The 23,734-nt window shown below is 38.3% G+C and overlaps 1 protein-coding gene across 2 annotated transcripts in view; it reads left to right on the forward strand.

The window, feature by feature from the left end:
• rngtt (RNA guanylyltransferase and 5'-phosphatase) overlaps positions 1–23,734 on the forward strand; it is a 137,024-nt gene that overhangs the window by 73,059 nt on the left and 40,231 nt on the right. The gene's annotated exons all lie outside the window — the stretch shown is intronic.

The raw sequence follows: 23,734 nt of genomic DNA on the forward strand, positions 1-23,734 counted from the left end.
TTTTTCACAGTGGGGCTGCATAAACCCATTCACTGCCATTGTGGGCAGTAGACATTCAATCCAGCTTGACTGGGAGGGCTGGCAGTGATCGCTGCAAGCCTCTCTCAGTCAAACTGGATTGGACGTCTGTCACTGTCAATTGCACCCAATGAGCTAAAATGTTGCATGCCCCCTGTCCAGTCATACCATGGTTTTTCTTGCCCTTCATCTGTGATGTTGATCACTGTCAGTGGCAGTGAATGACTTAGGTTCCTTTTTCTTCTTCCCGCTTGTTCAATGCTAGTCTCACTATCAGTTGTTGCAATAAAATAAATCAGTATGTATAACACTTAGTTTCCACACAATTTTGCTGTTCAATCTCATACATATTCTTGGTTTTTGATATCAGAAACCTAAAATTCACATCAGATGTTTACAGTGCTGGCCAAAAGTATTGGCACCCCTGCAATTCTTTCAGATAATGCTCTATTTCTCCCAGAAAATGATTGCAATTACAAAGTAATATCTTCATTTATTTTGCTTGCATTGAAAAAACACAAAAGAAAATAAGAAAAAAAAAAATCATTATCATTTTACACAAAACTAGGCCAGACAAAAGTATTGGGACCCTCACCTCAGCCTCATACTTGGTAGCACAATGTTTAGACAAAATAACTGCAAACAACCGCTTCCGATATCCATCAATGAGTTTCTGACAATGCTCTGATGGAATTTTAGACCATTCATCTTTGGCCAACTCCTCCAGGTCTCTGAGATTTGAAGGGTGCCTTCTCCAAACTGCCATTTTCAGATCTCTCCACAGGTGTTCTATGGGATTCAGGTCTTGACTCATTGCTGACCACTTTAGAAGTCTCCAGTGCTTTCTCTCAAACCATTTTGTTGTGCTTTTTGAAGTGTGTTTTGGGTCATTGTCCTGCTGGAAGACCAATGACCACTGAGGGAGACCCAGCTTTCTCACACTTGGCCCTACATTATGCTGCAAAATTTGTTGGTAGTCTTCAGACTTCATAATGCCATGCACACGGTCAAGCAGTCCAGTGCCCGAGAAAGCAAAGCAACCCCAAAACATCAGGGCTCGTTTTATTTCCTATAAACTCTATGTTGATGCTTTTTTCCAAAAAGCTCTAACATTCTTCCAAAACGTTTTTGGCTTTCTCAGGTAAGTTTTAGCAAACTCCAGCCTGGCTTTTTTATGTCTCTGGGTCAGAAGTGGGGTCTTCCTGGGTATCCTACCATAAAGTCCCTTTTCATTCAGACGCCAACGGATAGTACGGGTTGACACTGTTATACCTTCGGACTGCAGGACAGCTTGAACTTGTTTGGATGTTAGTCGAGGTTCTTTATCCACCATCCGCACAATCTTTTGTTGAAATCTCTCATCAGTTTTTCTTTTTTGTCCACATTTAGGGAAGTTAGCCACAGTGCCATGGGCTTTACACTTATTGACGACACTGCGCACGGTAGACACAGGAAGATTCAGGTCTTTGGAGATGGACTGATAGCCTTGAGATTGCCCCTCCTTCCTCACAATTTTGCTTTGCAAATTCTCAGACACTTCTTTGGTCTTCTTTCTTTTCTCCATGCTCAATGTGGTACACATAAGGTCACAGGACGGAGGTTGAGTCAACTTTAATCCATTTTAACTGCCTGCAAGTGTGATTTAGTTATTGCCACCACCTGTTATGTGCCACAGGTAAATAACGTGCTGTTAATTGCACAAATTAGAGAAGCATCACATGATTTTCAAAGGGTGCCAATACTTTGGTCCGGCCCATTTTTGGAGTTTTGTGTAAAATGATAATGATTTAATATTTTTTTCCATTCTCTTTTGTGTTTTTTCATTGCAAGCAAAATACATGAAGATATTACTACCAAAGCATTAGTAATTGCAATCCTTTTCTGGGAGAAATTGAGCATTATCCGACAGAAATGCAGGGGTGCCAATACTTTTGGCCAGCACTGTATGTATCAGTATGGTACCATTACAGACATCATGGTAAATTCCTGTCCCTACAGTGTTTAAATGCATTGACTTTTCCATGTCATATATTGTTGCAACAGCAGAACATGGATTTAGGTAGATGCTAAATACTTAGTAAAATGCAAGCAGTGGGTATTTTGAGGTTATCTTTTGGGATATATAATTTTCTGCTTTGTCAGATTCTCATAACAACACCTGTTTATGCACCTGTTTCTGAATATGTATCACATGCCTGGACTTGATACTGGAGTTGAGTGAAACTACTTTCTTTTTTAATTATGATTAGGGATCAGATTTTTTGCTAATGCTTCGTGGCTCTCATTGATCAGTTTTGGTGAACAGAGAAGGCTCTGGCAAGTACTGCTACTGTTTTTCCAAGGGTCCTTTGCTTCTTTGGTTATATCAACATTAAACTTAAATTGGCTTTCAAACGAAAGATTCTTCTTGTAAACAAAGACTATCTCTGTGTAGCTGTCCTAAATTTTAAAAGTGGGAGTTTGAGGACACTTAACCGCAGGCCACAATAACTATAAAAACAGAAGAAAATGTATAATGCAACTCTGTTACTTGTAGTTTGTTGGTCCTGTCTAAAGGTTATTGCCTGTCTGCAATAGAGATGAAATAAGGTTGTTTAACAGCTGTCAGTGTTTCTGCCAATTCAAACACAATTTTGAGTCACTCAATAAATTCTCGCATTAAAATGCATGTAATTTTTTGACCTTTTGCTTGTAAAATGGTTTATTGATCGGCATGGAGACTAATCCTGTCTGCCTTTATGAATACACATTTATTTGTAGCTAATATTTCACAGTAGGAGCCTCAGTGTTTGACTGTTGTGAAGCTCTTAATGTCACCCCCCAGAGTGAATGTTTGATACTCACCATGGAAACACATACTCCTTCTAGAGTTTCATTGTGTTTTCAGCAAGGAAGAAATAATGAATAAAATATTGCAATCCTTACAGACACTAGAAAACCTGTTTAAAAAGTGCAAAACTACAGTTTATTTTTGTCTCAAATGTTTCAAATACTAGTGACTCACGTTTTAATTTATAACAATCACTGTGATTAGTTTTAATGCATACATTTTCTGTATGAAATATGTAAATGTCCTCAATGTTTTCTAGAGGAAATTATTTGATTTTTTTTTTTTTTTACTTTATTTATATTAACTATGGCGTCATCATTTATTCATTCATCTTCTGTTCCGCTTTTCCTCACGAGGGTCGTGGGGGTGCTGGAGCCTATCCCAGCTAACGCTGAGCAGTAGACGTGGTACACTGTATTGATTGCCAGATGAAAAAAGGAAATAATACAGGCTCTATGTGGTGGCTACTGGACTGCATTGAGTACAACACCCCTTCGTTTGTGAAATGCATGTAGGCAAAATGATGGCTATTAGCTACCAAAGCATTTTATGTTTTTTAAAAATAATAATAATAAAGGGTGAAGTAGCAAGCACTGCCCAGCGCTCCAGTCATTTCCAAAGTCTTCGAGCTTTGTTGCCCTCTACACCAGATGTAAAGTTAATCTATTTGTGTGAATGTGATTAGGCCTCAGCGTTAATCTCAGCAGGGTCTCGCTGCTGTGAATGTCCATTAATATTAGCACAAAGGTTTTTACTGCAGCGTTAGTGGGAGTCTTATCAGGGCCACCACAGAGAGTCGTTGGAATATGTTCTCTTTATTGAGGGATCTTTGGCAAGATTTGGATTCTATAGTCAGACCTTGAAGACAGATGGCAAATATAAAAATGGCAGATCGCCTGTTGAAACAGGACTTTTTGCTCTTCCTCTGCTTACTATAAAATTAAATCTGAGATGACTTTATTCAAGAATCAATGCAGGCAGTGTGGTTGATTTATGTACAGTGCTGGCCAAAAGTATTGGCACCCCTGCAATTCTGTCAGATAATGCTCAATTTCTCCGAGAAAATGATAGCAATTACAAATGCTTTGGTAGTAATATCTTCATTTATTTTGCTTGCAATGGAAAAAACACAAAAGAGAATGGAAAAAATTTTAAATCATTATAATTTTACACAAAACTCAAAAATATTGGCACCCTTTAAAAAATCATGTGATGCTAATTTGTGTAATTAACAGCACGTTATTTACCTGTGGCACATAACAGGTGGTGGCAATAACTAAATCACACTTGCAACCAGTTAAAATTGATTAAAGTTGACTCAACCTCTGTCCTGTGTCCTTGTGTGTACCACATTGAGCATGTAGAAAAGAAAGAAGACCAAAGAACTGTCTGACGACTTGAGAAGCAAACGTTTGAGGAAGCATGGACAATCTCAGGACTACAAGTCCATCTCCAAAGACTTGATTGTTCTTATGTCTACCGTGCGCAGTGTCATCAATAAGTGGAAAACTTGCGCACTTTGGCTAACCTCCCGAGATGTGGACGGAAAAGAAAAATTGACGAGAGATTTCGACAAAGATTGTGCGGATGGTGGATAAAGAACCTCGACTAACATCCAAACATGTTCAAACTGTCTTGCAGTCAGAGGGTACAACAGTGTTAACCCGTACTATCCGTCAGCATCTGAATGAAAAGGGACTCTATGATAGGATACCCAGGAAGACCCCACTTCTGACCCAAAGACATAAAAAAGCCAGGCTTGAGTTTGCCAAAACTTGCCTGAGAAAGCCAAAAACAATTTGGATTAATGTTATCTGGTCAGATGAGACTAAAAATGGAGCTTTTTTGTAAGAGGCATAAGGATAGAGTTTACAGGGAAAAAAACGAGGCCTTCAAAGTAGGGCTGCAGGCATCGATTATTTTAGTAGTCGATTAATCGATGAACTACTTAGTTCGTATAATAGAGTAATCGGATAAGGAACATAAAAAATTAAAATACCTGAGCTCAGCCTCAAGCAAACCAACCAAAAGAAAAATTCGCTAACTTACATAGCAAAAGTCCGCTAGCTTAAATGCTATAAAATGCCAATTTTTTATTTATATTAATCTTAGCAAATGGTTCAGACATTTTCCCACAAAAAAAAAAACAGCTAAATATACCTTTAAACTAAATAACGAATACATTAAAAGAAAAAACTTAGCTCAAACAAAAACTTAGCTTATTTTGGTCTTCACGGGGAGCAGCTGGATTCAGCCATGTGAAATGAGGCAGACTAGACTAAATCAATATAACTAAATGCAAACACTTTCAAAACACCATTACAACGCCATTTTAATTAAACGAATACTCGAAGCAGCAAAATTTATTTCTTTAATTTTGTTTTCTACTCGAATACTCAAGTTAATGGATTAATCGTTGCAGCACTACTTCAAAGGCGGAGGTTCCCTGATGTTTTGGGGTTGCTTTGCTACCTCTGGCACTGGACTGCTTGACCTTGTGCATGGCATTATGAAGTCTGAAGACTACCAACAAATTTTGCAGCATAATGTAGGGCTCAGTGTGAGAAAACTGGGTCTTCCTCAGAGATCATGGGTCTTCCAGCAGGACAATGACCCCAAAACACACTTCAAAAAGTACTAGAAAATGGTTTGAGAGAAAGCACCGGAGACTTCTAAAGTTGCCAGCAATGAGTCAAAACCTGAATCCCATTGAACACCGGTGGAGAGATCTGAAAATGGCAGTTTGGAGAAGGCACCTTTCATATCTCAGAGACGTGGAGTAGTTGGCCAAAGAAGAATGGTCTAAAATTCCAGCAGACATTGTAAGAAACTCATTGATGGATACCGGAAGCGGTTGTTCGCAGTTATTTTGTCTAAAGGTTGTGCTACCAAGTATTAGGCTGAGGGTGCCCATTTTTGGAGTTTTGTGTAAAATGATTAGAGCTGTCCCGACTAGTCGACATAGTCGACGTCATCGATGACGTAAATCCGTCGACGAGCACAACATCCCGTCGACGGTTAATGAAGGGTTAAAAAATATATGCGTGGAAAGTTCAGAATGTCGGATGCTCTGTATGCAAGCGGGGAAAGCGGCACAAAGCCAAAAACAAAGCGCAACAGAGTCTCCAAAACATTGACTTATTTCAAAGAAACAACGGAGGGTACACTCTTCTGTCCTGTCTCTTCAATGCCAAGCTTGGCTGCACGTCGGCCGTGAATAAACACCTCAAATGCCGTCACCCAGTTTGTAATTTTTTTTTTCTTCATTTTTTGTACACCAGAGGGTGCTGTCGTCTTACTGAATAATAATGTTTCATTGACAATGGGCCTATAAGTGCTATTAGTATTGTCCTTAAAGTGCTTGTGACACGAAAAAGCATGTTTATTTCATAATACACGCGGTATTTTATGCTCCTGAATGATATGGACCGCTTGGATGTGTGTGGAAGCGATCGCCATATTTATTTAGTTTTTTTAATCCCGCGCCAGGAAAATGAGTGACTTCCGGCTTCGGTCTCGCATTGAGGAGGAGGGCGCTGTGACGTGTACGGTAGAAGACGTCCTCTTCACGCTACAGTGTACTGTTGTGTATGAGGACGAAGGATTCAGCTGATTTTGCGGATTAATACTTTTATTTTTTGCATCACGCCAGCCAAACGGCTGCAGAAAAATCATTCTGTATGCGGGAGAGGCGTATGCGCCTTTTTGGAGTTTCAAAAGGTTCCCATTCACCGTGGATATTTACTGTGGGACCATTGGACTTAAAAGGAAGTGAGTAAACATCTTGTTTTGTATTATGTCAAATACGAATACAGTGATTACAAAGTAAACACTATAAAATTCCTTTAAATAAAGGACTACTTACGTTTGATCATTGATAGGCATGTAAAAAGCTATCCTCACGCTCATTAGCAGTTAGCTGTTAGCACGTTAGCTACACAACAATTCCAGCCACCCTCCTCCAGGGAACGAACTGTAAATTGCTCTCCGCCGGGCGGTTTGCCGATCCGCAAAGAAACTCGACAACCGGGTCGTCATGTCAAATAATCCAGGCTAGTTATGTGTGATTTTCCACTTCGAAGACTTTGAAACATCCCTCGGTTCGGGTTAGCATGTCGGCTAGCTGTCACTCCTTCTGGTCTGTTTGCATTCTCCGAAGCCGGGGAAGGGAAATGACATATGTCCGATTTAGGTGTCATAAAATATCGTTCGGCAGGTGTGACAGTAAAGGTAAAGTCGACTGTTTTGACCATTATGGAGTAATTTTGCCATGTCGTCTTGAATAAATGGATTTTTATTATTTTATATTCCATTTAGCACAAGTTATTTGTCATGACCATGCCATTTATTTAGCAATTGGGGAAAGTACTTGGGTAAAAAGAATATCCTGTAAAAATATTGAAGTAAAGAGACAGAAACAATGACATTTTGCCGCTCTCTTCGTCGCGTTTTCCTCATTGTGAATAGTTCCCCCTCGACGGGCTGACTGGTCCTTCTCAAGCCATTTATATAGCTATTGGGGAAAAATACTTGGATAAAAAGAATATCCTGTAAAAATATTGAAGTAAAGAGACAGAAACAATGACATTTTGCCGCTCTCTTCGTCGCGTTTTCCTCATTTTGAATAGTTCCCCCTCGACGGGCTGACTGGTCCTTCTCAAGCCATTTATATAGCTATTGGGGAAAATACTTGGATAAAAAGAATATCCTGTAAAAATATTGGGAGTAGAGAGACTGAAACAATGACATTTTGCAGCTCTCTTCGTCTCGTTTTCCTCGTTCTGAACAATTCCCCCTCAATGGGCTGAATAGTAAAACCGATGAGCCTCGTCTACCGCTGACGTCATCCACCTGTTGGGGACGCTAAAGCCCTATAATTGTTGGCGTGGCTAACCGGCAGATTAAAAGACTAATTTCTCGTCATCTGCGCTTTGCTAAATTGTTGTATATGGTCGAATCGTCTCAAAATATGATTCTAATTCACATAATAATGCCATTTAAGACTTTTTTTCTGGTGTCGTATGCTCTTTAATGCTAACTAAAAGGTTTATTTCATGTTATGGTTTATTTTATGGTATAGAAAATTATATAAGGTTAAAAGGTCATAAATATATACAGTATATACAGTGATTGCACTCAAGGGAGAGATTGTCAATGATAAGGTAATAAATTAAGGTAAAGGCAATTCATTGATATATAAATAAGGTTTAAAAGGAAAAAGGTGAAACGTTTTTGTTAATTTCTAATTGTGTTGTTTTATTTGTGTGCACCGTAGCTGTTACGGTGTGATTACATCAAGGATGGAATAAAAGTTGTAAACCATCAGTTTAAGAGACCACCTTTTCAATCGGGATGCTACACTAGTTAATTCTATCAGCATTTGAACTCATTGTTTATTTGTGATTTATTATTGTTATTTACATGTTTATTTGTACTTTAATAAATAATTTAAGTGTTCCGATATGTGTTTTGTGAATTGATAAGCGTCAACAAAAATTTCATTGCTAAATTAGTAAACAAAAACAAAAACAAAATTTTTTTTTTTTTTAATTATTAGATTAGTCGACTAATCGTAAAAATAGTCGGCTGACTAATCGGGAGAAAATTAGTCGTTTGGGACAGCCCTAAAAATGATAATGATTTATTTTATTTTTTTCATTCTCTTTTGTGTTTTTTCATTGCAAGCAAAATAAATGAAGGCATTACTACCAAAGCATTTGTAATTGCAATACTTTTCTGGGAGAAATTGATTATTATCTGATAGAATTGCAGGGGTGCCAATACTTTTAGCCAGCACTGTAGGTGCTGTTTTTATTATTATTTTTTTTTGCATATAATAGAGTTTGGACCCTCAAAAATCCTAATCCAGCGTATCGGTAGATTATTTCATGAGACCAATTACCTTTTGATTTCCCCTTTGCCTGAATGGTGTGTACCACCTAAGGTTAATGTTTTAGCTTTTTTTTTTTTTTTTTTTCTTTTTTTTTTCTGTTGGTTTCAACTAGTTTTTACTGTGTGACTTTTAATTTGTACTGTCACAAATCTCGCTGAACTCTCTAAGCGTGTCAAAAGATTGCAAAAAGGTCACCAAAGCCAGACTTCTCACTGACATGCATGAATGCAATTCCGAAATGATCATTGACTTCGTCATTATCCCAAAATCTCAGTTATGAAAAATGGATCACAGTGACTTATTTTGCAATGCTGGGTTCAGTCATTTTGTTCTTTTTCATGAACTATATTGAGTTTGTGAGTACATCCACCACAAAACTCTATACATGTCAAAGTGACTCAACAGGCCATATTGTAGGAGATGTGTACTTTCTCTCGGGAGTAGTAGTATTGATCAGGCTGGCCTTTTATCTTGTAGTTCTCTGCACACAAGTCTATTCCATCAAATAAAAGCAGCTAACCAAATTACAGTAACCTTAAAGCCAAATGTTTTCTGTCAACTTTGTTTTACTACTTTCAAATTACCCACACTAACACATAGAGGTGGGAATCTTTGGGCACCTAACAATTCGTTTTCGATTACGATTCAGAGGCTACGATTCGATTATAAATTGATTATTGATGTCCCCCCCGCCCACCCTTCAGCTATTAATGTTTTAGTTCTAAAATTGGTCAAAAATCCTCTCAGGCTAAACCAAACTACTATTTCAGTATCAAGTTAACAGTTTTAAACAATAAATAAGATACTCAAGTCCACATTCTGTATTAGCAGCTTTAAACTACATTCAATTAATTTAGTGTTGTGAATCAACCGTTAAAGTTGTTAAAATTGCTCCCGTTATACCATAATTTCCTTTCTGCCTACTTTCAACATGTGAAAGTTTTAAAACTGTTTCGTCTTTTAAAGATAGATTCAAGTCAAGATTTTGCCAATTTAGGAGTATTTCGATAAAAAGTTAATTAGGTTCGCTACAACAGCCTTCCAGAGAAGTTTACTGCTTTAAGATGGTGGCTGTTTACTAATGCCGTCAAGTCTGTCATTTCGTATCTAGTTCTCTATACATGTTCTAACGCCGCCGTGGTCTGTCATTTCGCATCTAGTTCTACATATATGTGATATCTGCCGTAGCATTTTTGTGGCCGTATGTTTGTCGCAACTAGCAACTAGGCGTTGTTTGTAGCGGCTGTCAGCTGCAGTCAGGTATTATTGTTTTTTTTTATCTAGCGGCATGAGTTGAACATGATATTTGCTCTCGGTCCGTTCCTCATTGCGTCCTGAAGAGCGCGCTGACTGGGTTTTAGTTCCGCTTTACCTGGTATAATTCAATAATCGGAATTTGGATGTTTGTGAATCGTTCTCGAATCTTCCACCCCTGAATCGTGAATAATCTAAGAATTGGAAATTTCGCACGCCTCTACTAATAGACATGTTTACATTTAGAAAGGTATTGGTAAGAGTCTTAAATGATTGAGTCTTCATTAATTTGTATTTTTATTTTTTAGTATCTATAGTCCTCATTTACTATTATACTCAAATTTGAAGGTGTAATTATTTCCAAATAATCCCTGTTCATGTTATGGTTTAACGATTCTGTGTGCAAAAATTTTAAGTGCATATTTTTTACTTGGTAGCTTATAATAGTAATTAAACATAACAATACAATACGGTGTATATCATGATATTATATCATATATTAATTGCATATATGAATGCATATTTATTTTGTATTCAACAATTTATGAAGTTGTACGTACTATATTGAGTGTTCTTTTTTACTAATAGATTGTATTTTAACTTTTCTATGAAAACTCATTTAATTCACATGCTCGTTGCTCTCAGTGCTTGTAATTGCATAATGTCCCACATTTCCCTCATGCATACTTTCGCTCGACGGTACATTATTTGTTTTGAAAAATGTTTATCGTCCCTTATTGTAAAATGGCATGGCATCTGTGAGCCAAAAATGAAATGCATTATAATTCTCATTCTCCTTAAATGCTTTAAATATGAATAATAGAAAATGAGATTATGTAAAGCATATTCATGCTATAAGATTATGTCAAAGTTGATCCAGATATGTTTTCTTTTTTATATTTTTCTCCCTCTTTCCTGCGGCAAAGTGGAAACCACAGGGCTCAGTCTCTTTCTGCACAAATATGGATTGTAAAGGATCAAATACAGCAAAGCTATTTCAGGACTTAAAAGGGGGCAACAAATCTCTGATCTGCAGCCGTTCAATAGCTTGTCACCTTCTCTGTTTGCTGCGCTCTCTAGCTTAGAGTATACAGTCTCCCTCCCCCCATGTTATTTATTTCCCTATGGTGACTCCAAGGAAGGGTTATTATTTAGGTCCCACCAACAATATCGGATTTTCTCTACTACATTTTTTTTTCTTTTTAACCTCACAGATGTGTAACTGTAAAATTGAGTCTGTTTTCATGTTAACCTTTCTTGTTTAGCTGGAAAAATATTCGCGCCGACATGATGCTGTCTATGAATTTTAGTAATGCGGTAGTCCCTTATGCAAGTGCAATTTTTTGTTTTGCAATAAAATATTAATTCAAATTTATGCAAATTCCAAATGAAGTGCTTACAGAAACTGAACAACAAATTAATTGAACAGAATGCGTCAGGGGAAAAATTCATTTTATTATTCGTAATACTTCGACTGTTGAGAAAGCACTATGTAAGTACACTGGAGTTGAGATTAATTACCAGTAAAGAGAAAAATAGCTTTATATCTGTGGTCTTCACTGCTTCTAACATACTTGCTGTTGCCATCCCTTGTTGCTGTCATGTTTGTTTTCAGTAAGTGAAAAGCACTCTCACTTGCATTAAAATCATGCCTTTGACCTGGTGCAATTTAATTCCCTTGATATTCCCATGGACCTTACATTGGTAGATCCACTGAAACAGCTGCCAAATTTGTTCTCGTCCAATTTTTTTCCCAGACGTAGCTTTTAAAGACTTTTAGGTCTTGTAGAGGAACACAATTAGTATCCATTTGTGGTGATGTCCCGATTCTAATTTATCACCTGTGTGCTGATATCGGGTTCTACTGCGCTTTCGTTCCTATTACGGGTTATTTACAGGGGGAAAAACATTTTAAAGTTGAGCATTTTTGGATTGCACTTCCATGAAATGCTTTTAGATTGATTTATGGTTGGCAAAAAAAGTTTTTTTTTCTAATAGAGCATTATAAAAAGTGCATTGTCAGCCCAACACTGTGCAGCCTCTTTCCACAGTCAACATTGGTGAAAGGTGCTGCACTTTTAATTTCAGTACTTTCAACCAAGAGGAAAGAAAACCGATAAAGGAAAGTGACAGTCCAAGTAGAAGCTCTAACAAGTAAAAGATGGAAGAAAACTTCATTTATGGCTAACTTTTTACTGAGCAGGGAACACTGAGTTTTGCGTATATACAGTATACATATATATATATATATATATATATATATATATATATATATATATATATATGTGTGTGTGTGTGTTTATATGTATGTATGTATATGTATACAACCTAGATAGAGGAGAAATGACAAAAAATACTCAACATTGCTTCTGCTGGCTGCACTCAAGTACCAAACTCCATTTAGTTTGATTGCACAATGTTAGGAAACACTTCATAGATTTTAGTTCGTTATCAAGATAATGGGAAAAAAAATGAAAACAATGTGTATTCAAATCAATTTTTATTTGTTATTTTTAAACCTGTCCTGTTGAACTGCTTTGACACGGAGAATGGGAATCTTGGTGTCCTTAGGGTCTGAAAAGTTTTAATGTATCACATGGGAGTATGATATATTCCCATTGTGATTATTCATTGTGTTTCGTGTATTAGGAGAAAGCCGTGAATATGAAGGGCTTATGAGAGGACAGAAAGGAAAATAGATAAGGAGAGACAGAAGAGGAGTAGAACAAGCTACAACAAGAAATACATTGAACGCCTACACTGTATATAGTTGTGCTATCGTTAGCTAATTGTATTTCACGTGGACACCATGTGGGGGGCCGAGGAGAAAGAGGGGGGCTGAGTAAAAAAGAGATTAGGTGGGGTGGAGCGTACACAAATCAGCAATTTGAGGTGTAGAACCCAGTAATATGTGAATCACTTTTGCGTGTGGATATGTCGACATCCTATTCTATGCTGCCCGATCGCTAATCATGGCACCAACATTTTCTCTACTTGAGTGTGTCTAATTGCACCTAGTCATGCGTGAATCCCATCAGACCTGTGATAGTCCTGGATGCAAGTGAAATGCTGGGCGGGGGCCGCCCCAGGGCCACGCCCCCTCCCAGCCAATCAGGGGGGTGAACCAGCGCAGCCTAACCCTCCTGTCGCAGCTCCAGCATGTAGGCCGCCGCCATCCCGCCGGGACCCAGGGTGGTCCCCTGGACCATCTGCGCACCCATTAACCGGCCTTCAGGGAAGGGATGATGGGACGCGCCACCGCGCCCCCATGCTCGCCCACCCAGCTCACCAGACACCGCCGCAACCCCCCAACCAACACGACATACCGCTGACCCTCTATTAAATTGAGATTTTGAATTTCTACACAATTAAGAAAAAAGAATAAATTAATGAAAAATCAATACTTTTTTCTTCACCTCATGGATTTTCTCAATTGGTTGGTTTTACATGGACTAAAGCAATTAAACATGAATAACAACTAAGGTTTTAATTAACACTGAAAAGATTAAGCTGTTTGGAGATGGACATGGAGTCTATTGTTGAAAGGATATGTATGTTATGTGGCCAGTGGGCTACAAAGAATTAGTAGATGATTAGAGTAAAAATTAAATGAGATGTAGAGAGGAAAATATAGCCACATATAAAGCATTTTGCATCACCATCACAATCAGCAGTCATACTGTTGCAACCTTTGCATTTCTCTCAGGGAACAGACAGTCAATTTCTATGCAGTCTGACATTATTACTGGCAAATAAATGTAATAGAAGTATATGCCTGAATTCACTGTGCAACCTCAAGGTCGCTTTTTTCACTTGAGTAACAAAGCGTTTGTTTTTTAAATTCCCTTATTTCCAACGCCTAAAATGCTAATGTAGGCACTACTGGGTGCACATTTTCATTTGGGAATGCACTTCATGGCCATGTGTTAAATCGGATGTCTGATTGGGTTTTCATCAGGTTGTTGTCGGTCAGATTTATTCATTGTAGACTGCACTTTGCTTTAAAGTTTCGAAGGTTACAAAACCATTCAGAACTCTCATTCTCATGGACGTAATGTATACAATGTATACATATAAGCCTTTTCTATGCATACATACTTGTATTTATAAATGCGAATCTTCACTTTTTTTCATCCAATTTACTCCATTATCCCTGTTTTAACTCAATTCAGAACTCCTCGGTGGCTGAGATCGGCCCGGAGTTCCTAAAGGCTCTGGATGTGTGAGGCTGTCATGGCTGACACGCCTCTACAATATCGCATGGACATCGGGGACAGTGCTTCTGGATTGGCAGACCGGGTTGGTGGTCCCCCTTTTTAGGAAGGGGGGACCGGAGGATGTGTTCTAATTTTAGAGGGATCACACTACTCACCCTCCCCGGTAGAGGTTATTCAGGGGTCCTGGAGACGAGGGTCTGTCGGGAAGTCGAATCTCTTATCCAGGAGGAGCAGTTTGGTTTCCGTCCCGGTCGTGGAACAGTAGACCAGCTCTACACCCTCGGCAGGGTCCTAGAGGGTGGATGGGAGTTCGCCCAACCAGTCTACATACAGTGGGACAAATAAGTATTTAGTCAACCACTAATTGTGCAAGTTCTCCCACTTGAAAATATTAGAGAGGCCTGTAATCGTCAACATGGGTAAACCTCAACCATGAGAGACAGAATGTGGGAAAAAAAAAAACAGAAAATCACATTGTTTGATTTTTAAAGGGATCCTCTATTTTTAAGACAAGTAATTCTTATAAGATAAATGTTAGTATGAGTTATCATAATTTGATATTAAAACCCCTCTTAATGTTTTTGTTAAAATAATTTTACAAACTTTATTATAAGTGATAGATCGCCATTCTTGTTACGTCGCAGTGCATGACGTCACTGGCCCCGATGCTGAAATTCCAGCGTGTGTAGCTTTCCCAACATGTCGTCAGTTCTACCCTTCCTATTTGAACCAGATCTGAAAAGTGAAGAGCAGGACAGCAGTGTCGGGTTCACAAGACGAGCTTCAGGGAAAAATGCATGCAACAAATACCTGATCAGACAAAAGTTGGGCAAAACTGGTGATGCACGCTGTCTCAATGGCAACAGAGCGACAGAGTGCTATTGGGAACTCGGGTTGGGAGCGAGTGTTGTGAACTCCGGTTTTATTAGCAGATATTCAAGGTAAGCATATTGTGTTTTCAAACATCCCAATATAATTATGTAGATTGTTAGCATCCAGACCTGTTGTATGCTTACAGTACAGGCCAAAGATCACACCTTGTGTAATCCATGTCTTGTACATTGTAACGCGTTGTAGCTAGGATACGTGTATAAAAGTACCAAAAAGGGGAAAAGCTTCCACTTATGCACATTTATTCACAAAAAAATAATATTTCCACCTTGACCACTCTTCACTGGGGAGCTCAGCAGTACGCAAACCCGTGTTCCCTGACGAACGCCAACATTGTTGTAAGGTCCACGTCAGTCACTGTCGTCACTGTACCGTGCCATAGTGCTTTAATTATTTAGTATGATTTGGGGAAAACTCCCACGAAGAATAGTCAACAAAAAAGATCGCAATAGTAATCCAAATCCGCGTTTTTACTCACTCGAAGATCCAGGAATTAGACCGATCCCATGGCAATGTTCCAGCTGCGATCAGGCCGTCGATTCCACAAAATAGATGGATCCGAAAAGCCGCGGTGGGACCGACGAATCAAAACAATGGACAGATCTGAAACCAATATCGCAGACGCGGTGGGACCTTGCTTGACTGAGGATCCAGGATACATGTTCGGGCGCCAGTTTCAACGCGTGGTGGGTAGGATACGTGCACACAGGGACCAAAAAGGGGGAGAACCTTCCACTTATGCATATTTATTCACTAAAAATAATAATTCCACCTTGAACACTCACTTCACTCCCCTTGTTTCCATTTGACTGGAAATTGCATCCAAAAGCAGCACATCGTGGCATTTTACTTCGCGAGTTTAGGCAGCAATAAGCAATTGTTGAACACTCTACACATTTGGAAAGATGCCATTGACGTCATCACTGCGAGTCCGCAAGCCATGGCGTCAACTAACGGTCAAAATATGTACTAAATATTATAAAATATTGCCATAGATTTAACATTTTATGTGTTTCTAACAACATATTTTAGTACAAGAGAACAATTGTGGTTTATTAGAGCCTACATGTATTTAAGTTAGAGGATCACTTTAAAGTATTTATTTGCAAATCATGGGAGAAAATAAGTATTTGGGCAATACCAAAAGGTAATCTCAATACTTTATTATGTACCCTTTGTTGGCAATAACGGAGGCCAAACGTTTTCTGTAAGTCTTCACAAGCTTTTCACACACTGTTTCTGGTATTTTGGCCCATTCCGCCATGCAGATCTCCTCTAGAGCAGTGATGTTTTGGGGCTGTCGTTGGGCAACAGACTTTCAATTCTTTCAGTCCTGTGGGCGGTGCTCCGGGAGTACGGGGTACCAAGCCCCTTGCAAGGGCTGTTCGGTCCTTGTACGACTTGAGTCAGAGTTTGGTCTGCATTGCCGCCAGTAAGTCAAATTTGTTCCCATGAGGGTTGGACTCCAAGGCTGCCCTTTGTCTCCGATTCTGTTCATAATTTTTATGGACAGAATTTCTTGGCGCAGCCAAAGCGTGGAGGGGGTCCGGTTTGGAGGCCTCAGCATTGCATATCTGCTTTTTGCAGATGATGTGGTGCTGTTTGCTTCATCAAGCTGTGACCTCCAACACTCACTGGAGCGGTTCGCAGCCGAGCGTGAAGCTCAGCACCTCCAAATCCAAGACCATTGTCCCCAGTCGGAAAAGGGTGGTGTGCCCTCTCCGGTTCGGGGAAGAGATCCTTCCCTAAGTGGAGGAGTTCAAGTACCTTGGGGTCTTTTTCATGATTGAGGGTAGGAGGGAGTTGGAGATCGACAGGCGGATCGGTGCAGCGCCTGCAGTGATACAGACTCTGCACCAGTCCGTGGTGCTGAAGAAGGAGCTGAGCCGAAAGGGGAAGCTCTCGATTTACCAGTTGATCTATGTTCCTACCCTCACCTATGGTCACTAGGTGTGGGTCGTGACCGAAAGAACAAGATCCCGGATACAAGCAGCCGAAATGAGTTCCCTCCACTGGGTGTCCGGGCTCTCCCTCAGAGATAGGGCGAGAAGCTCGGTCATCCGGGAGGGACTCGGTGTCTGGCCGCTACTCCTCCACGTTGAAAAGAGCCAGTTGAGGTGGCTTGGACACAAGGGCGTAGGTTTGCATTGGGACGGTAGGGACAAAACATTACCAACTTTTGAGGTTGCTCAAATTGTCCCCACCAACTTCTAAGCAACCTTATTTGTGTTATATAATGACCTCAGTTATATAGGTTATTTAGATTGTCTTCCCATATGTTTTAATTGTTGTAATTGACCCCACCATTATTATTATTTTTTTCATTATGTTCAGACTTACATGTACCGCTTTTCACTTGCTGAAAGTCCAGGTCCATTTTTTTCCCTCCTAAACATACATTTGATTGGCTGATTAATTGACCCACCCCCCACCACCACACATTAGATATTAGAGAATAGAGATATTAGGGATATTACAAGTTTTTTTTCAGCCAGCAGCAGCCATTGTAAGACATGTAAAAAGTAGGGCTGTCAAAATTATCGCGTTAACGCGCGGTAATTAATTTTTCTAATTAATCACGTTAAAATATTTGACGCAATTAACGCACATGTCCCGCTCAGAAAGTCTTCTGCCTTTTGGTAAGTTTTACAGCAAGGCTTTTTGTGCTGTCCAACAGCGAACTCTTGTGGTCGCTTTGCGACATGGTTTATTGTTTTCTTGCCAGTTCATTATGGCTGCACGACGTCTCGGGCTGATAATGTTGTGCTTATATGATCCTTGGACAAGATTTGTCCGTAAGTATGGTTGTTGTAAAGAATGTACATATCATGTGAGTAAGCAAAATGTTATATTTTTTGTATGAGACACTTTTTGTTTATGTTTAGTGAACCTGTATAGCGTGCTAAGCTAACGTTGTTGCTAATGCAATGCTTGTGTACTTTTATTTTGTAGTTTTACGACGGTCTAAAGAGGACAATGGTTTGAGGCCATTTTATTAATAAATCAGATGAAAAAGGAAGAAGTCTAATTATTAAGGCATCGTTCACTAGCTGTCTAGCTTTGGAAAAAGTAGACGCTTCGGAGTGAGGACAGCATAGACAGATTTAAATGACAGTAGAGTGAAATGCCCACTACAGTCCTTATGTACTGTATGTTGAATGTATATATCCATCTTGTGTCTTATCTTTCCATTCCAACAATTTATTTTACAGAATATATATATAGTTTACAGAAAAATATGGCATATTTCATAGATGGTTTGAATTGCGATTAATTGCGATTAATTACGATTAATTAATTTTTAAGCTGTAATTAACTCGATTAAAAATTTTAATCGTTTGACAGCCCTAGTAAAAAGATGTCAATGTTGTGGAAGTGGGGAACACACCACTAATTTTGCGACTGAAAGTCCGACCTAAGTCCGACCCAAAGTCCGAGTTAGCGTAACATTAAACTGTGTGAACTTGCTAATCTGCAAAACTAGAGTAGGAAGCTGCTTAGAGAGACGTGTTCTCCTCTATGTGTTTTCTATTGTTAACGTTAAATTAACTGTGAGAAATGTAGTGAAACGAGGTTTACCCCCTTCTCCCCAATTATACTCTTTATTTTATTGATGTGGTCTTAAAGCAGCTTACAAAGGAGCTTTTTTGTTCTTGTTGTTGTTGTTGAGTTTGGCTGTGCTTGTGGACAAAATCAGTAGTGTTTTACCTGAAGGACAGCTCCATTGTAGGGGTGTCAAACGATTAAAATTTTTTATCGTGTTAATCACAGCTTAAAAATTAATTAATCGTAATTAATCGCAATTCAAACCATCTATAAAATATGCCATATTTTTCTGTAAATTTTTGTTGGAATGGAAAGATAAGACACAAGACGGATATATGCATTCAACATACTGTACATAAGCACTGTATTTGTTTATTATAACAATAAATCAACAAGATGGCATTAACATTAACATTCTGTTTAAGCGATCCATCGATAGACTTGTAGTTCTTAAAAGATGATGTTAGTACAAGTTATATAAATTTTATATTAAAACCCCTCTTAATGTTTTCGTTTTAATAAATTTTTTAAAATTTTCAATCAAAAAATAAACTAGTAGCACACCATTGTTGATGTCAATAATTACACAATTCTCATGGTGCTGAACCCATAAAATCAGTCGCACCCAAGCGCCAGCAGAGGGCGACAAAACTCCAAAAAACACAAGTAACAAGTGCATATGACCCTGTGCTGTCATTTTAATCTGTTTGAGTGGGGCATGTGCGTTAATTGCATCAAATATTTTGACATGTTTAATTAAATAAAATAATTACCGCCCGTTAACGCGATAATTTTGACAGCCCTACTCCATTGTTATTTATTTTTGTTATTCTCTGACAGAAGTTTTTTCAGTTATTTTTAATTTCTTTATTTAGACAATGTTGAGGGGTCTAAATAAAAATGTTTTTTTTTTTTTGAGTTCGTGGATTGTTAAGAGAGAAGTCTGGACCTTCCTGCTAAAGCTGCTGCCCCGCGACTCGACCCCGAATTAGGCGGTAGATAATGGATGGATGGCTAACTCAATTAAAAATGACTTATTTAAATGAAACATGTGAAAAATCTTACTTTCTCACCTATGACCTCAGACATAATAAGTGATATAGAAAATGGATGGGGGTGAACTATAAATCACTATGTCATGCATTTTCATCTTTGTCTTCTTAAATGTCTGCATGTTCATGTACAAGAACTTCACTTGGAGCTCAAAAAATGTACACGATTCTGTCTCGGTCTGGGTTAGCAAAATGTAATACTCGGTGGAAAAAAGCCAGCAGGTCAAACACCGCACATGAATACAAATTGCATTTGACCTCACCTGACCCACTCACACTTTTGAACTCTCTGTTCCATACTGTAGAAAGGGATGTGTGCATTCCACCAAGAGCACACATAGCATTCAGATAAATGTAATTTGGCAGAACTTTAATTGATTTTAAAGATGAAAGACATGCCAGTGTTACTGATAAATAAGGGTGAATTCCTTTGTTGAAGTTGCTGTATATTTCGATGTATATTATACGCCAGATGACTCTTGTCTGTTTCTGCTGTTTCACGTGTGTTAACAAAGAAAATGATTTTAACCTACCTTACTTTGGCTGTATTTGCCTTAAAATAACACTCAGGCAATATTTATTAAATAAATCTAAAGTTACTTACCAGTTACTAAGCATTTTTTAGTGTTGTAGTACATTTTTCCCACTGAATACCCACTTTTGCTGTGGTTAAAATTTATGGTCAACTCATGAATGTGAATTGCAAATTTTCCTACCTCCAGATTATTAAGCTGTTTTAAAACGGGTAGCCTTATGCTCAGCTGCCTAACCAGATCTATATAAATTGAGCTAAAGATGATTTGGAAAAAATGACATAAATGAACAACCTGGCACTGTTTTTTCTGGAAGGGGGAGGGGGTTAGTGAAGTTATTCTTAGAGCAGGATGAACACCTTTTTCCATGAAGGAGCTGTTGCTGTGGAGGCGTCATTAAATGTCCCTCTAGAATCAGCAACAAAGTCTACAAAAGCAGAATAAAAGAGCATACGTCTTTTGAAGGAACTGTAGCAGAGTATTTTTTATTTCACGTGAGAGTGGAAAGCAAATTCCCCGATACAATTGTCCAGAAGAGCATTGACCTAAAAATGATTGATTGCTCTAACACAGTTTTAAAACTAAATGTTGCTCACAATATTTTAACCATATTGAAAATACCATGAAAACTAAATAACACAAATGTTTTTCTTCCACAATTCTTTGGACCACAAGAGTAAAGAATTGTGCTATCAAACATAACAAACTGCTTTCATTCCGTTTCTAAGCCAGTGGTTTCCAACTTTTATTGAGCCCAGGAACACAATAATTGAACACAAAGCTGATACTCATAGGAAGCCTTATTCGGTTCTATGAATAGCAACAGATGGATACACAGATTTATTGTACCTTCTGCAATCTAATAAAGGACCATTAAATTGTTCTGCCTGTCACTAATTGCAGGCCTAGATTAGGAAAAAAACTTGCAGCTGCAGACACATTTCTATTTTATAAATATTACTTTTTGGAAAAATCCAATTTCCTCTGTCTGCTGATGATCTCTCATGGAGCACTCGTCTGTCAAGGCACACTTTTTGAGAGTTACTGTTCGAAGCAACAAACAAAACAAAACAAAACAAAAAAACAGTAACATGAATCTTAGTTTTGAAATGTCTTGAATTGACTGATCATTGCTGAATAAAGTTTAAAGCTCAATCTATTCTTGTAAATTATTTTGAAACAGTGCTATAAAATCCTGCTAGAAATGTAAAGGCATCATCCATCATATTGAGCCACAGTCATTTTAAATTCACTTTTGCCTTTTTACATTTAATAGCACTTATTACCTCAGCCATTTACTGATTTTAAAACATTCCTCCACAGGGAGCCTGTGCATCGTTTGGACATTTAACATAACAGGATCTCCTGAGGAATCTTGTCTCATTTCTAGATATCTTTCCTCGGATTAGACTTTTGTTACCGGGCAATTTAAAAGTGACAGAATTTGGTTAACTGCCACCGCCTCCACCCACAATCACTTTATATTACTTATATTCCACTGCACATCACTTCCTCCTAAATGTCTCAACATGTACACACACACAAATAAGCAAGGCATTATAGGCAAGCCTGGTCATTTTATGATATAACTTTGCAACTCTATAATCAATTTATATGTGCAACACACACACAAAAAAGTTCATCCTCATTTGTCAAGTTCTTGTTTCCCATTCGAAATTAAGTGGAGATTACAATGCCAGAGAGACCTTTTGAGTAAATTCTAGGGATGTCTGGATCCCATATTTTTGCACCTGCGTCCGAGTCACCTGATTTTGAGAGTCAGCCGATAGTCCTGATCCGATACCGAAGAAAAGTCTATTTAAAGGGATCACTGGATAGAAAGACTTGTAGTTCTTAAAAGATAAATGATATTATGAGTTAAAATAATTTGTTAAAATAATTTGATATGAAATCCCTCTTGATGTTTTCATTTTTATACAATTTGTCAAATTAGTTCAACTTGTAGAACTCAATTGTTGTTGACGTTGCAGGGCGGTGACATCACATGGTTACGCTGCCGGGCTTCCAGAGTATGACTCCAGCGACATAAACATGTCATCCGTTCAACCCTTTCAATTTGAACCCGAGAGGAACATTAATGAGCATCACAGCATTTTCTATATTTCCTAAAACGAGCAGCAAAAGCACAATGAAAAGAAGAGACTGGATGAGACGTGACGAGAGTAGGGGAGAAAAATGGCTAAAATCTGCTAAACCGGCGAAACGTCTGCAACAGGCGAATTTGACACCCAAAGTACTACCGTGTGCTTTCAGCTTGTTTTGTTTAGATGCATACAGACAGAACATACTAGATATGCCTTAAGAAAATATTTAAACTTAGTAATATCAAATAAGGGTGGTTTAAATATGCTATGTGAATAATGTATAATAACAATCTGCTTTAAAGTTACCACAAGAAAACACTATGCTTAAAAGTATTAGAGGGAAACACATCCAAAAATATTTTGAGGCAATGAAAAGGTAATAAAAGACTCAATAGAAGCACAATTTGTAAGTACTTGCCGCTTTTAACAGATGAGCGCATGTGATGGACGTCTCGCCACGTAGAAGGAATTGCACTAACCTGGTAGTATTCGACAGTCACAATCTATGTCATCACCCCGAGCGTCCATAAAACATGGCACCCTCCGTAGGTCAAAACATGTACTAAATATTACAGATTTTGAAATCAATGGCAATATTTTATGTGTTTTAATAATACATTTTAGTAAAAGACAGCAGTTGTGGCTTACCTACAAGTCTTTAAATTTGAGGTTCCCTTTAATGTTTTTTTTTTTTTTTTTTACATGAACAAAAGTACTAAACATGTTAGAGTACTGTACTCTTCCGCTTTTTCCGCGAGTGTTGCTGAGTATAAAACATATATAATTTTGTTTCTTTTGGTGAAAAAAACAAAAAAAAATTATAATTAAATTAAAAACCCGATCCTTTTCGCCCGATTCCGATCCTCTGGAAAAAGGCCTGATCGTCCCGGTTTCCGATCACGTGATCGGATCGAGGACATTCCTAGTAGATTCTTCAATTTAGATATTCTGTACATATATTGCTTATGTCTAGGTCTGAAGAGGTATGGGTTTGACAAAGACACGCTGTGACAAAATATTAATATTGTTTCATTAAAGCAGTTTGACTATACAGTCACACCATATTCGCATCAACATGTAACCTGTTCATAAAAAATTGAAATAATGTATTGCAAAAGTGGACTTGCGCCCATAAAAGGGATGTTTTCATAATTAACCAATCATATCAAAACTCATGATGGAAGTCGGCACATACCTGCCACCATTTACATTTTTGCTTTCCAGCAGAAAGCCTGAAAGGTTTTGTATTTAAACTGACTGGTATTTTGAACACTTCTTAAATCCTGTCAGCTTGTCATGTCTGACAATATTTCTAATACCCCAGCTAAAGAAAAACCGCCTCAAAGCACAAAGTTTCTTCACCATGCTCCATTGTGAGTATATCCCTGTTGTGGT

This window comes from Corythoichthys intestinalis, chromosome 19 (assembly GCF_030265065.1).
Source record: "Corythoichthys intestinalis isolate RoL2023-P3 chromosome 19, ASM3026506v1, whole genome shotgun sequence".
Lineage (NCBI taxonomy): Eukaryota > Metazoa > Chordata > Actinopteri > Syngnathiformes > Syngnathidae > Corythoichthys > Corythoichthys intestinalis.